The following is a 14009-nucleotide window of genomic DNA, read 5'->3' as shown; positions in this document are numbered from 1 at the left end:
ACTTTGTACTTTGTTATATGAAATGTTTCTGTTATTTTGATGCATTTGTTAATTATCAACTCATTGACTTCTTTGGCTCTCGTCCACTCTCATAGGCCAAATGAAAGCGCACCTTAATACAGGAATAATCATGCCTCATGACGTAATGCGATGAATCTAAGATCTTAAGATCTTAAAAACACATCTCCTGCCATCAAATCCCATTACGAGACTTCTGTTTACATTCTCATTTTGCCAACAAGTGCAGGAATCTTGTTCCCATGATCAAAAGTAAAAAAAAAAAAAACATGTAAAATATGGAGGGGAGAAGTAGGTGAGAGAGGAGAACGGGAGGGAGGATAGAGTTTGCACGTGTGTCTGTACTTGCATCTTTTAAAAAAAAGAATACAAAAAAAAACAGTCAAAGAGAAAATATTTTTCCTTTGAATATATGTGATCAGAAAATCTATTAAAAAAAATAAAGAAAGAACCTTTCTAATGATGACTTCTGGTGTCTGAAAAAAGTGAACAAGTCCAGTATTGTTTGAGGAGTTTTGTTGTTGATGTCAACTTCCAGATTGTAAGTTGCACAGTGTTCAATAAACAATTGTGTGCTATGTGTAAATAAAAGCATGATGATTACTAGTTTTGCTATATGACAGAAAAAAATAAAAGCAATTATTTTATTAAAATTCAATTTTTAAAATGCCTTCGTGGAGATTGTTGAGTGCTTAGTCACATTTCAAACACTGTCAACGTTGTGCTATGAGTGAATACAGTGAAGCTGAGCATGCATCTCATTCTGGCTGAATAGTCATATTCACATTTTGTTCTCCTACGCAAATATAATGATGCTCTGCCTGCCTGCCCGTGGGTACCAGGCCGGAGCCGTATCCGCTTGTCCTGTTTGTCCAGCATGAGTCTTGTGAGCGTGTGAGTTTGTGAGTCTGTCCATCTGCTACAGTTTTGTTTGTACAGTAACGTTTGAACAGGTGGATCATCCGTGGATGGATATTCACCAAATCTTGTGCACTAACACTCTACATCAGGGGTATTCAATTAAATGTCAATGAGGGCCAGTTTTTCTAATTCCTCCCCGTAAAGGGGCCGAACTATACGTATGTATTATGGTTGCCGACTGTCAATGAAAAAAAGACTTCATTGAAGTGGAGGGTCTGGGGTCCTCCCCATGAAAGTTTTGCATTTGTTAGATGTAATTTTCTGCATTTTAACATCCCGTGTCCTGTGTCTGCATGATAACGGAACCCATACTTTTATCTCTAAATGATGAAAAAGGTCAAGGGGCTTGTGGGGGGCTAGAACCTTGCTGTCCAAGGGCCGCATCTGGCCCCAGGGCCACCATTTGAATAGCCCTGCTCTACATGAACTGATTGCAATTTGGAGGCCAATACATTGGTCATAACATAATTTTGAGAAAGTTGCTGGGTGTGAGGAGGTTGGTGATCATGATAAATCTCAATCTGGAATTATTTGGGATCGTTTTTACAAAAAAGCACAATTTGTATGCAAAAAAAGCATACTTTCTCAGGTAAGACAGAGCCTCAGTTGTTTCCCAATGTCAATGATGCATGTTAATGAGCTAACTGTACCCAGTCAGATTCTCACAGTAATAGCTGGCTACATGAAATGGATAGGTGGATATAACGTTATCAGCTGACTGTTGGCAGTAGGCTATGATTGATTTAGCACATTAGGTGTAAATTGGAAAATAACTGTGTCTTCATTTCTGGAGGCTTTCATACAGTGAAATGTTTTAAAAGGGTGCTGAGCTAGGGGGTGCCCAGCTCATTCACAGTCATGGCCATAGCCACATATGAGGTAAGGGAGGTCCGGACCTCCCTTATTTTTACAGAAAATAATATTTTTCATACATGAAAAAGGGGATCTTTTCCATTGTCCGGCATTTTGAATTTCCAGAAATCTTTTCAGCTGCAAAACATACTGTAAACTGTGGTCATACTAGTAAACATTAGTTCATTATTTAGTAAATATTCATGAAAAGACCAAAATTGACAAAAGACAGCATAGTTTCAATGAGCAACATAGTTACAATAGATACTCCGGGCAACATCCTGCACAATGCACCTTTAAAAAAAATTCTGGCGCGCTGCGCGTGCATTGTGGACCTCCCTTATTTCAAATTCCTGGCTACGGCCATGTTCACAGTGGTGCCAAAGCACCACTAAAAACACCTGCAACTCACCCACATTTTACAGCCATAGATATGGCAAGTTTGACCAGTTTTCATTAAAAAAAAAAAAAAAAAAACATATCAGTGATGAATTTGAGTCTGTAACTACATTTGGGCAAAGGAAGCTGTTGCTATTTGATATGGGCAGTGGCAAAGTCCAAGCTGGTATACTATAAGCTGTATGTGATTATTCCCTACAGAAAACGCACAATACATCATGGACACACAGACTGACTATTTGCAGAGAGTGCGATTTGAAAATGAATCTGTTGGCATTCACAGTTGAGCGGAGGGAGGCATTAAGCACCCACATGAATCCTATAAAGGCGGTGTGTGTGTGTGTGTGTGTGTGTGTGTGTGTGTGTGTGTGTGTGTGTGTGTGTGTGTGTGTGTGTGTGTGTGTGTGTGTGTGCATGTGTGCGCGTGTGCGCGCACGTGTGTGTGCGTGTATGTGTGTGTGTGTGTGTGTGTGTGTGTGTGTGTGTGTGTGTGTGTGTGTGTGTGTGTGTGTGCAGAATGTTCATTCAGCCACGCCTGGCTGGCACTGAACAGCACAAAAAACCCTCTCTGGTACCGAGTTCATTCATAATCAGAGCCCTAAGAGATCTCCACAAATAAATCTTCCCAGAACTCATAAAGCTGCCGTGGCCGTGTGGCTGGAAAGACTGGTTGTGCTGCACTATGACTCCCACTGAGGCATCACTCAGCTCAGCTGGCTGCTTCACTGATGCACCCTTTACTGGACAGAGCTCTGAGAAGAGTTCACACTTTATTTTAGGGATACATTTATACTCATGAACGGTCATCCGGGTAATTTGCTCTTAAATTTGCGTTACGCCCCTTTATGGGTGAAAACAAACCGAATGTCTCATTGACTTACATGCTACATTGGCTAGCCTAAATGAATACATTCCATGCTTCAGCCACGGCTGTTTGGCTATATTATTTGAACAACCGGCAACGCAACACGTTTTCGGCATGTTGCGCGTGAACAACGCTAGTCTACAGGTCCGTATCTTTCGTTTATTAATCCCCAACATCACCAATTGACTTGCATGTGTTGTTTTCCCCCACAAATGGGCGTAACGCACATGGAAAACGTCACGCCGTTCATGAGTATTAGCATTAATACATACAATGTTAATGCCTGCATACGTATCTTGTAAGGCATGTACTAAGCAAATGCTAAGGCCTACTAGGTCCTTACTAGGTTAAATTGGTAATAAATCCCTTATTGTGCATGAACAAGACATTTTCGAATACATGCCTAACAAATGTTTGATTGTGCTTTCTACATGCCTTACAAGTTACTTATACAGGCACATTGTATGTATTAGTGCTAATAGATGTATCCCTAAAATAAAGTGTTACCGTATGTAACAGTGTGCTTTTAGCCCCTTTCTTTATTTTGTATAATTACACAAAGATGGGTTTTTATTTTGACACACCTTCGTTACACTAGTCTTACAGTAGCCTTCTTCTCTCTCATGGGTGTCTATGGAGCTTCCTGCCCCCCTCCTTCTATCCCCCTCTAATATTTCCGTTTGTCTGATTCATATTTCTATGCTTTCCATATCCTCTTCCCTGTCTCTGTATGCTGTGGGAAGAGGTATGTTTCTCCACTTTTCTCTTTCCCTAATCTTACTTAAATCTTCTTTCTATTCTGTCATCCACCAGTTTTATCACTGTAATCCTGAACACTATTCCGTGTATTACCCCTTTCCTAATGTATTACACGAATATGATGCCTGTTTCGTGTACTTTGATGTGTTAGCGCCACCCGGTGTAACATAAGCCGGTGGCATCGTGACAATCCTTTAGCTTAGCGTTGCTAACGCTAGTCACGAGTATTTAGCATTCCTTTTTATGATCTTCTCAGGAGTGGGAGTGTGCAGCCCAAGCCCCATGGTGATTATGTACTGTCTGTGAAATTACAGGTGTGTGTTTATTTTTGTTATTTGTGTATAATGTGTTAAGAAATGGAAATGTGACCCTGGCAACTTAGCTAACTCACTTGTTATGCTAGCGGAGTTTTGCTAAGTTAGCTAGCCAGGGCACAGTGAGTTTTATAATTAGAAGCAGGCTAGGATTTTGGGAGCAGCTTCTCTGAATCTAGCAATTTTATTTGTTTTTATTCATATGTTTTCACCGTGTTTGGTGCTGCTGTTAAATATGTTTATTATAACTGGCCTGTCTCTGTATGCTGTGGGAAGAGGAGTGAGATTGCAGCCCCAAGCCCCATCCCAGGTAGCAAAAACCGTTAAGAACAGTCGGCCCTATCTTGGCAGAATGTCGGCACTGTCGGCTGAGAGTCGGCTCGGCTGGAACACTGGTTACCGTGACTCAGCCAACACTTCATAGAACACTGAAAATAACTGTCACTTCATGCAGTAACTGAACCAACACTCTGCCGCCACTGAAAATAACTGTCAGTCTCATGCAGTAACTGAGCCAACACTGAGCCGACACTGTCGGCATACGGTAATAGGACCATTATTGGGCCGCGGACAAAGCCAAAATCGGGCCGACTGTTATCACTCGCGAAAAAAGGATCGGGGCAACAATGGGCCAGATAAACTTTGCTACCTGGGATGGTGAATATGTGCTATGTCTGTGATATTCCAGAGAATCACTAAAACATCGAATGAATCACCTGTCTCGGAGTCATCCTTTCTTGCAACAAAACACAACGCAGAGTGAAAGTCCAAACCGGTTACATTGGTGCCGTGACTACGCTTCGCTTGATCAACGCCTGCTTGATCCCGGGACTGCTGCGCTTCTCTCCTTCTTCACGCAGGGGTGCACTTGTTTGTCTGTCTGTATGCTCGTATGTGTGTTTGTGCGTGTGCGCGCGTGCGTGTGAGGTATTCTATGACGTGCATACCGTTTAGGGCATATAGTATCACATTGTGTTTTTAATGTTTCTGCAAATGTATCTCTTAATGCTCTTTCACTTCGAACCTCTCTCTATTTTTTTCTCATAGTAGTACTTGAGTTTTGACTATTAGAGCTCTGCAGATTTATTTAAGTGTCTTGAGCTGAAATAGTAATTATTTTGTTTTACTGAGATATTTGTGTCATAGGCATTCCGGGTTTGAATTGATTTATGCTATAAGATGGCTGAGGGTGGTGATAGCTTTGCTGGGGATGCTGATGTGGTTGAGCCCTTTATGTTTAGAGACCGCTCGCGTATGGCTGGTATTGGCAGAGCTTATCCTTTGGGGATTCACAGTTTTGGTAGGGGGAGGCAGGTCGGTAATGTGGGACAGGTTAACTTGGTTAGAGGTCCAGTGGCCACTTCCACTCCCCTGAGAGACACTGCTTATATGCCCTGCACGGATCAAGCCACACCAGCAGCACATATAGCCCCTGCAGTTACACAGCCTATTTACCGGTGACACATACTGCCCCTATGCCTACACTGATTGCACACACAGGCCCTTCTCCTGCCACATGTCCAGCCCCTACACCCAACACACAGGTGATTACTGCAGACACACTGGGCATTGTCTTGTCAGATCTGGCTAAGCAGATCAATAGTAACATTACTGCCAGTATAGCCGCACTGCAGCAGGCCAGTGGTCAGCCGCACCCTAGCCACTCTTCACCGTCCCTTACAGAAGCAGATGCCTCAAGAGTTAGTGTGACTGTCCAGTCAGATGCCAAGCTCCCTCCCTTCTTCAGGGGTGACCACACAGACAAGTTTTCAGTCGATGAATGGGAGGATGTAGTGCTGAACCACCTTCGCCATGTGAACCGCACAGAGCGGGAGAAGTCTGACTTTGTCATGAGTCGTCTGTTAGGCAAGGCGAGGGATGTAGTGAGAGTCTCTCTTCGGTGCAGCTCTGAGCCAGCCTCTGGTCACACCGTATCTGCTGTATTCGATATCTTGAAGAGGAATTTTAGTGAGTTGACATACTCCAACATGCCCATGAGAGACTTCTACAATACTCTTCCACACCACGGTGAGTCTGCTATGGAGTACTGGATTCGTCTAAACAAAGCCATTGATGTGGCGGAGGAATGTCTACGGAGACAGCGGAGAGTTCTGGAGGAACCAGGAGCAGAGTTAGTAACAATGTTTGTGTCTCACTGCCCAGACCCCAGTCTTGCTGTGTCTCTCTCGTTTAAGCCAGCTGAGAAGTGGACGCCGTCTGAGATCCAGGAGAGAGTGGACGCACGTCAGAGGGTGCTGAAGAGGAATGAAGGGGTGGCCCGATCTTCTCCTTCGCCAGTGTCTACGGAGGGTGTGCGCCCACTCACCCAGTTCACTGTCCAGCACGCTGAGCCTGGCCCCCCACCCATGGCTCCGCCGGTGTTCCAGTCCCATGCCCCCGCAATGCCTGAGTCTGCCCAGTCACTCAGTCCCCCTGCTGCTGAGCCGAGCCTTGCTCATGTAGTGACCATGTTGGACAAAGTACTTTCAGTGTGCACTGCCTCCATGTCCCCACACGCCATGTCCCCGCGCGCCGTGCCAGCCCAGCGGAGCCAGTACACACACCGTGAGACACGCCAGCCATGCAGAGTGTGTGGTTCACTACAGCACACTACATTCAGCCACTGTAAAATGGACCGGCTTTGCCACAACTGCCTGCAGCCTGGCCATGTCAAGAGTGCATGCCCCACAGCACATCAGTCTCAAGTTGGTGCTGCCCATGTCCCGCACACGCAGTTAAACTAGATAGCCCATGTAGTGTGAGGGGTACCATGGGCTCTTCTGCTGAAACCCTCAGTGACAATGACTTCCAATCCATTTATGTAAATAGTTGTGCACTTTTGCCGGCCGAGACTACGGCTATTTATCTCAACTCTCAGCGGCTTGAGGGCTCCAGTGACTTGTTCTACACGCCAGTCGTGGTCAGCGGCCTTGTTTCACTGAAGGGCATGCTAGATTCTGGCTCCATGTCATGCACGCTGAACGAGGAGGGTGAAATGAGACTGAAGGCATCTGGCATTCTCCCTTGTCCACAGCCAGTTCCCAGCAACATTGTTCTTATCGGATGTGGCGGTTTGGCGACGCGCCCTAAGTGCATTTATGAACTTGAGATCGAAGTGTCCGGATCACAGTTCCTGGTGCCCACTTTTGTAATATCTGGCCAGCGGGATGAGTTTATCATCGGGACCAACGTATTAAAGCCCCTCCTCAGCAAGATGAAAGGTGAGAAGAAATACTGGGACGCTGTCACCTCCAGAAGCACCAGCCCTGAGTGCGAGCAAGTTTTGGAGCTCCTCACCTGCGTCTCCCGCTGGGCTGGTCCAGAGCCATCGGGTCCAATCGGCACTGTCAAGCTGAGGCGAGCAATCACCCTGTTGCCAAAACAAGAATACCTGGTGTGGGGCAAACTACCAAGCCATGTCCCTGTGTCCCAAGGCAGTACAGTAATTGTGGAGCCCACCACAGCACGCTCGGGGCCAAAGAACATCCTGGTGGGGCGCGTCATCACGCCAATGTGGGGAGATCACTGGATCCCCATGAGAGTTCTCAACCCCACTGAGTACCCTGTCAGGCTGCGCCGTAACACAAAGCTGGCTGATGTTTCACCATGTGTGGCTATTGAAGACCTCCCTCTGACTCAGGGCCTTGCCTGTAACAGCGCCGTTCAGCCTTACATGGATGCTCCAACTCAGTTACAGTCTCCAAAGCAGTGTCTTGACGCGTGTGGCCTCGGAGATGTGGACATTGATGCATGTGAAGTCTCAGATGAATGTAAGTCCAGGCTGGCTCACCTGCTTTCCAGTTTCCAGGACGTCTTCTCCAAGGACAAGCTTGACTGTGGAGAGGCCAAGGGGTTTGTGCACCGCATTCACCTCACTGATGATCGGCCATTCCGGCTTCCTTACCGCCGTATTCCACCTGCGCACTATCACAAGCTGAGAGAAGTTCTGAGTGACATGGAGGAGAAGGGCATCATCAGAAAGTCGATCAGTGAGTACGCTTCGCCTCTAGTGATGGTGTGGAAGAAGAATGGAGATCTCAGGATATGCACAGACTTCCGCTGGCTAAATGCAAAGACAGTGAAAGATGCCCATCCATTGCCACATCAGTCAGACTGTCTTGCGGCCCTTGGTGGCAATGCGCTATTCAGCACAATGGACCTGACGTCTGGGTTTTATAACATCCCCCTCCATGAGTCTGATCGGCATCTCACTGCTTTCACGACACCACTCGGGCTCTATGAATATAACAGGCTCCCCCAAGGTCTGTGTAACAGTCCGGCTTCATTCATGCGCATGATGCTGAGCATTTTTGGCGACCTCAATTTTTCCACCCTCTTGTGCTACCTGGATGATCTCCTTGTTTTTGCCCCGTCTGAGTCAGAGGCCCTGTGTCGTCTTGAGGTCGTCTTCACCAGGTTGAGGGCGCACAATCTGAAGCTCTCCCAGAAGAAATGCCACTTTTTGCGCAAGTCTGTAAAGTTCCTGGGGCATGTTGTGAATGTGGCTGGCGTGTCTGTTGATCAGGAGAAGGTGGATGTCATCTCTAGCTTCACAGCACAGGATCTGATGATGGAGGACGGGTGCACACCTTCTCAGAAGAGAGTTCGCTCCTTCTTGGGAATGGTGATGTATTACCAGCATTTTATTCCTGGCTGTTCATCCATTGCTAAGCCCCTGTTTGCGCTGACTGCTGGCCAAAAGCGTAGAGGCAGACATGACAGGAAGCTTCGGAGGCCTGGCACCTACCGTGAGTTAACTCCGGGAGACTGGACTCCAGAGTGCATGAAAGCCTTTGAGGACCTCAAGAGGGCGCTGTTGACAAGCGTAGTTCTTGCCCACCCAGATTTCAACAAACCCTTTGTGCTGTGCACTGACGCGTCCCTGGACGACCTGGGAGCCGTTTTGTCCCAAGTTCCAGAGGGTGAAGAGGTAGCCAGACCCATCGCGTTCGCCAGTAAGTCCCTCAGCAGGAGCCAAGCCAACTATCCAGCCCACCGATTAGAGTTCTTGGCTCTGAAGTGGGCAGTATGCGAGAAATTCAGCCACTGGCTGAAGGGTCACACATTTACAGTGTGGACGGACAATAACCCGCTCACATACATCCTGACAAAGCCAAAGTTAGATGCATGTGAGCAGCGTTGGGTGTCCAAGCTGGCCCCATACACCTTTGACCTCAGACATGTCCCCGGGCCGAAGAATGTTGTGGCTGACGCTCTGAGTCGTGACCCTTTTGTGAAGCGGCTCTTGTCTGAACCCTATGCTGATCTACTGCAGCAAGCCTCCGAGGTCAACGACAGTTGTGTGCAAGACATGTTCCGCCTCACCTGTAATCCTCAGGCCACGACTGACTCCTCTCTCAGCACCGTGCAACCCCTCTCCATGTCAGGTGATGATGTGTCAGCTGCTCTGGACACACAGGACGTGTGGGACCTTGGCGCCCAGCAGCGGGCCGCTTCCCTCAGTGACCACCTGACGGGCTTGGGGGACTGTGGACAGGACACACTCCACGCGTGGTCGACAGATGAGCTGAGAGCCCGCCAGTTACAGGATGACGCCATTGCCAGAGTGATGTTCTATGTCGAACGGAAATCGAGACCGTCGAGACGTGAACGTGCTCGAGAGAATCACCTGGCCTTGAAGTTACTACGAGAATGGCGGAAGTTCCAGCTCAGGGATGGCATTCTCTACAGAGTCTCGAAAGACCCCCTCTCCAACACCAAGAGATTCCAGTATGTCGTGCCTGCCTCCCTTAAAGAAGATGCCTTGGCTGGTCTGCATGACTTGGCGGGTCATCAGGGTCAACTGCGCACGCTCTCCCTTGCTCGTCAGAGGTTCTTCTGGTATGACCTGGAGAAGGACGTTAGGCATCACGTCAGAGAATGCATGAGATGTGTCCTCAGCAAGACCGCTGAGCCAGCCGCCAGAGCTCCTCTGCACAGCATCAAAACAACCGCGCCTCTGGAACTCGTCTGCATCGATTTCTGGTCTGCTGAGGACAAGAACAACAAGTCTGTTGATGTCTTGGTCATAACTGACCATTTCACGAAGCTCGCACATGCATTCCCATGTCAAGACCAGACTGCTAAGAGGGTGGCTAAGCGGCTGTGGGACAACTTTTTCTGTGTGTATGGCTTCCCCACTCGCCTGCACTCAGACCAGGGAGCGTCCTTTGAGAGTGAGCTCATTGCGGAACTCATGGAGCTGGCTGGCGTGCAGAAGTCTCACTCTTCTCCTTACCATCCGATGGGCAACGGTGGTACAGAGAGATTCAACCGGACACTGGGAAACATGCTGCGGTCCTTGCCCCCACAGTCCAAACAGAAGTGGCCCCAGTTGGTTCAAACCATGACCTTCGCCTACAATTGCACGGTGCATGAGACGACTGGGTTCGCGCCCTTCTACCTGATGTTTGGCAGGGTCCCGAGACTGCCTGTTGATCTGCTGTTCAGGAACGTGATTTGCGATGAGAGGATTGCTGACTACGACTCCTATGTCAAGTCCCTGGCCAGTGACCTCCAGTCAGCCATGCAAGTCGCTCAGAAGAACTCCAGGTCTGAGCAGAGACACCAAGCTGAGCAGTACAACAAGAGGGCCAAAGGAGTGGCGCTGTCCATTGGCGACCGAGTCCTTATTGCCAACAAAGGATGCAGGGGAAAGCGCAAACTTGCTGACAAATGGGAGCCAGATGTGTACACTGTGGTAGCCGCAAAGCCCAGCCTCCATATCTACAAAGTCGAGGGCAGTGATGGTAAACAGAGGGTGCTCCACCGGAACCTCCTGCTTTCAGTGAACTTCCTGCCACTCGCAGATGATACAGATGTCGCTTCAAGTGCAGCAGCTGAATGTGTCAGTTCAAGCGTCTCCCTGTCCGAGGCTCACCTGTCAGATCTCTCCTCTGATCTGTCGCTGCCCCGTCACACGAAGCTGACTCTGTCGCGGACCGCACTTCCTCTTGGGTCGCTGAACAGTCTGCCGTGCTGGATGACTTCGAGGAAGATGAAGCAGTTGGTCCCGGGTCCCCGCTTCCTGGTGGCAGCTCAGATGCCTCTGCTAGTGGTGTGGCTGGCCCTGGTGATGTTGCAGAACATATCATGCCCTCTACCCCTCACGACCCACCTCACGACACTGACACTCCCTCAAATGGCCACTTAGCCCCCTTCCCCTCGTCCAGGTTTGGTAGGGTTATTAAGCCTGTATGTAGACTTATAGAGTCTATGGCTCAGTTGCAAACCATTTTAGGTGGGGATGAGTCCTTTGGTCAGGTCATTCACGTGTAGTGTATGCATTATATTTTTTTACTTAGTTATTTGACAGCTTCTGCTGTTGTTCATGGCTTTATTAAGCATGTTGTCTGTGTTCTAAGTGTGAATAACATGTAGTTATTTCTGAGTCGTGTAGTCTCTGGTCTGAGCCTTACTGTTGAGGTGTAAATGGCATCTCTTCTACCCGGTGCGTTCTGGGACTTGATCACCCCTAGATCACGCCTGACCTCTTTAGGTAGCTGTCACGCTGGTATTTGTAATGGCTGTAAGCGGAGCTTGAGGAGCGTTTTTATGTTCGGATGTTTTTGTATCTTTGTGAAATTCTAGGGGGGTGAATGTAACAGTGTGCTTTTAGCCCCTTTCTTTATTTTGTATAATTACACAAAGATGGGTTTTTATTTTGACACACCTTCGTTACACTAGTCTTACAGTAGCCTTCTTCTCTCTCATGGGTGTCTATGGAGCTTCCTGCCCCCCTCCTTCTATCCCCCTCTAATATTTCCGTTTGTCTGATTCATATTTCTATGCTTTCCATATCCTCTTCCCTGTCTCTGTATGCTGTGGGAAGAGGTATGTTTCTCCACTTTTCTCTTTCCCTAATCTTACTTAAATCTTCTTTCTATTCTGTCATCCACCAGTTTTATCACTGTAATCCTAAACACTATTCCGTGTATTACCCCTTTCCTAATGTATTACACGAATATGATGCCTGTTTCGTGTACTTTGATGTGTTAGCGCCACCCGGTGTAACATAAGCCGGTGGCATCGTGACAATCCTTTAGCTTAGCGTTGCTAACGCTAGTCACGAGTATTTAGCATTCCTTTTTATGATCTTCTCAGGAGTGGGAGTGTGCAGCCCAAGCCCCATGGTGATTATGTACTGTCTGTGAAATTACAGGTGTGTGTTTATTTTTGTTATTTGTGTATAATGTGTTAAGGAATTGAAATGTGACCCTGGCAACTTAGCTAACTCACTATTTATGCTAGCGGAGTTTTGCTAAGCTAGCTAGCCAGGGCACATTGAGTTTTATAATTTAGTCGAGTCATAAATGGAGGTTCCGTGACCAACCTCTGTCAACAATGTTTTGATGATTGATTTGACCTCTATGGACCCTTTAGAAAAGATTTAGCCCCCATGTCCCTCGCAAAAATCCCGGGCTTTTTTGCTAGAGAGCCAAATTCAAAATGGCGTCCGACGGCATCTCTAAAAAATAACTTTTGATCTGAATGACCTAGAATCATGTATGAAGGCACTTTTTCATATGAGTCAACCATGAGGATTCCAAATCCGACATAATTTTGGTTATAAAACTTTGTTTTGACAGCGAAATTCAAGATGGCCGCCATCTAGAACCGTTATTTTCGACCTTTTTAGGCCGTCACCGCCCAAAATTATCATATTTGGACTGGGAACCTCCCAATTTGTGTGACTCCATTTCTCATGTAAAGATATTGAGAGAATAGCTGATCTACAAGCCCAGAATTCCTCACATTGGGAGGCGTAGTGGGCTTGTAGATGGGCTATTTTAACAATGTGTCTTTTTTTAATAGGCTATTATTTGACAATTTGGCAGATATTTTAGCATTGTTTGATGATTACTTTGGATGCAGTGATGGTCTTTCACTTTGAGAGTCCTTACATCATGACCCCCCCCCCCCAAACAGTGGGTCTTGACCCACAGGTTGAGAACCACTTATCTAGTAGAAAAACCCTTCACGTTTCACATTTTCCAAGCATTCTTGCACAGAGAGGCCCGTTGAGGAACTCGAGGCAAGAGCAGCTGAAATGGAAGAAGTGCGCTCACAGCAGTGATCAACTTGGTTGAAGACAGTCAGTTTGTGAAGCTCCCCCAGCTGCAAGAACACTGTGTTGTTGAGGAATGTTTGGTCTTATTCAACCCCAATGGCATATACAGGAAGACGCAGAAGAGCAAGCTCATCTCAAAGATCTCCCTCCACCCTGTTTTGATTTAAGAATCCTATCTTGCTCTAATTCAGTCGTTCTCAAACTTTTCCCATCATTTGCCCCTCAGAGGGTCTGGATGCCTCCGTGGCCCCTCCCCCTTTTTGTGGGGTAAAAATCACTTCTGGCTGGCGCTATCATAGTTATGTCTGACCTGAGGTAAATTAGTAAATAAATGGTTTCTAAGCAAAAGCAGTACTTGCACAAACTGATTTTGCGATTGCTGCGCAGAATTAAAGGAAAGGTGAGATAAAACAAAGAGGGACTGCAGTCGAATGCAGTGCAGATGTGTGTTCATTTCCTATTCTATTCAAATCAATGACAATGAATAATATAATGTTGGTGAGGGGGGGCTTTAAACATATTGGCTTATTGGCCATATAGGAAATCTTTTTTTTGGGGGGGGGAGGGGCTCCGCGCCTCCGCGCCCCCCAGGAAGGCTTGCGCCCCACTTTGAGAAACTCCGCTCTAATTGACATAGGCATGATCTGGAGGATGGGAACTCCATCAGCAGAAGATTGGCAGGCACAGGACGGTACCCTATACAAGTAGGTTGGGCTATGCCCAAAAGCTGTTATCCATCATCCTTGCCTTCTCATGCTCCCAGTATCATCGGTGCCAATGATCCCTACGATACACCATACTTAACAAAAGA

This window comes from Engraulis encrasicolus, chromosome 7, assembly GCF_034702125.1.
Source record: "Engraulis encrasicolus isolate BLACKSEA-1 chromosome 7, IST_EnEncr_1.0, whole genome shotgun sequence".
Lineage (NCBI taxonomy): Eukaryota > Metazoa > Chordata > Actinopteri > Clupeiformes > Engraulidae > Engraulis > Engraulis encrasicolus.
The sequence above is the reverse complement of the archived record's forward strand: the minus strand, read 5'-3'. Positions refer to the sequence as shown.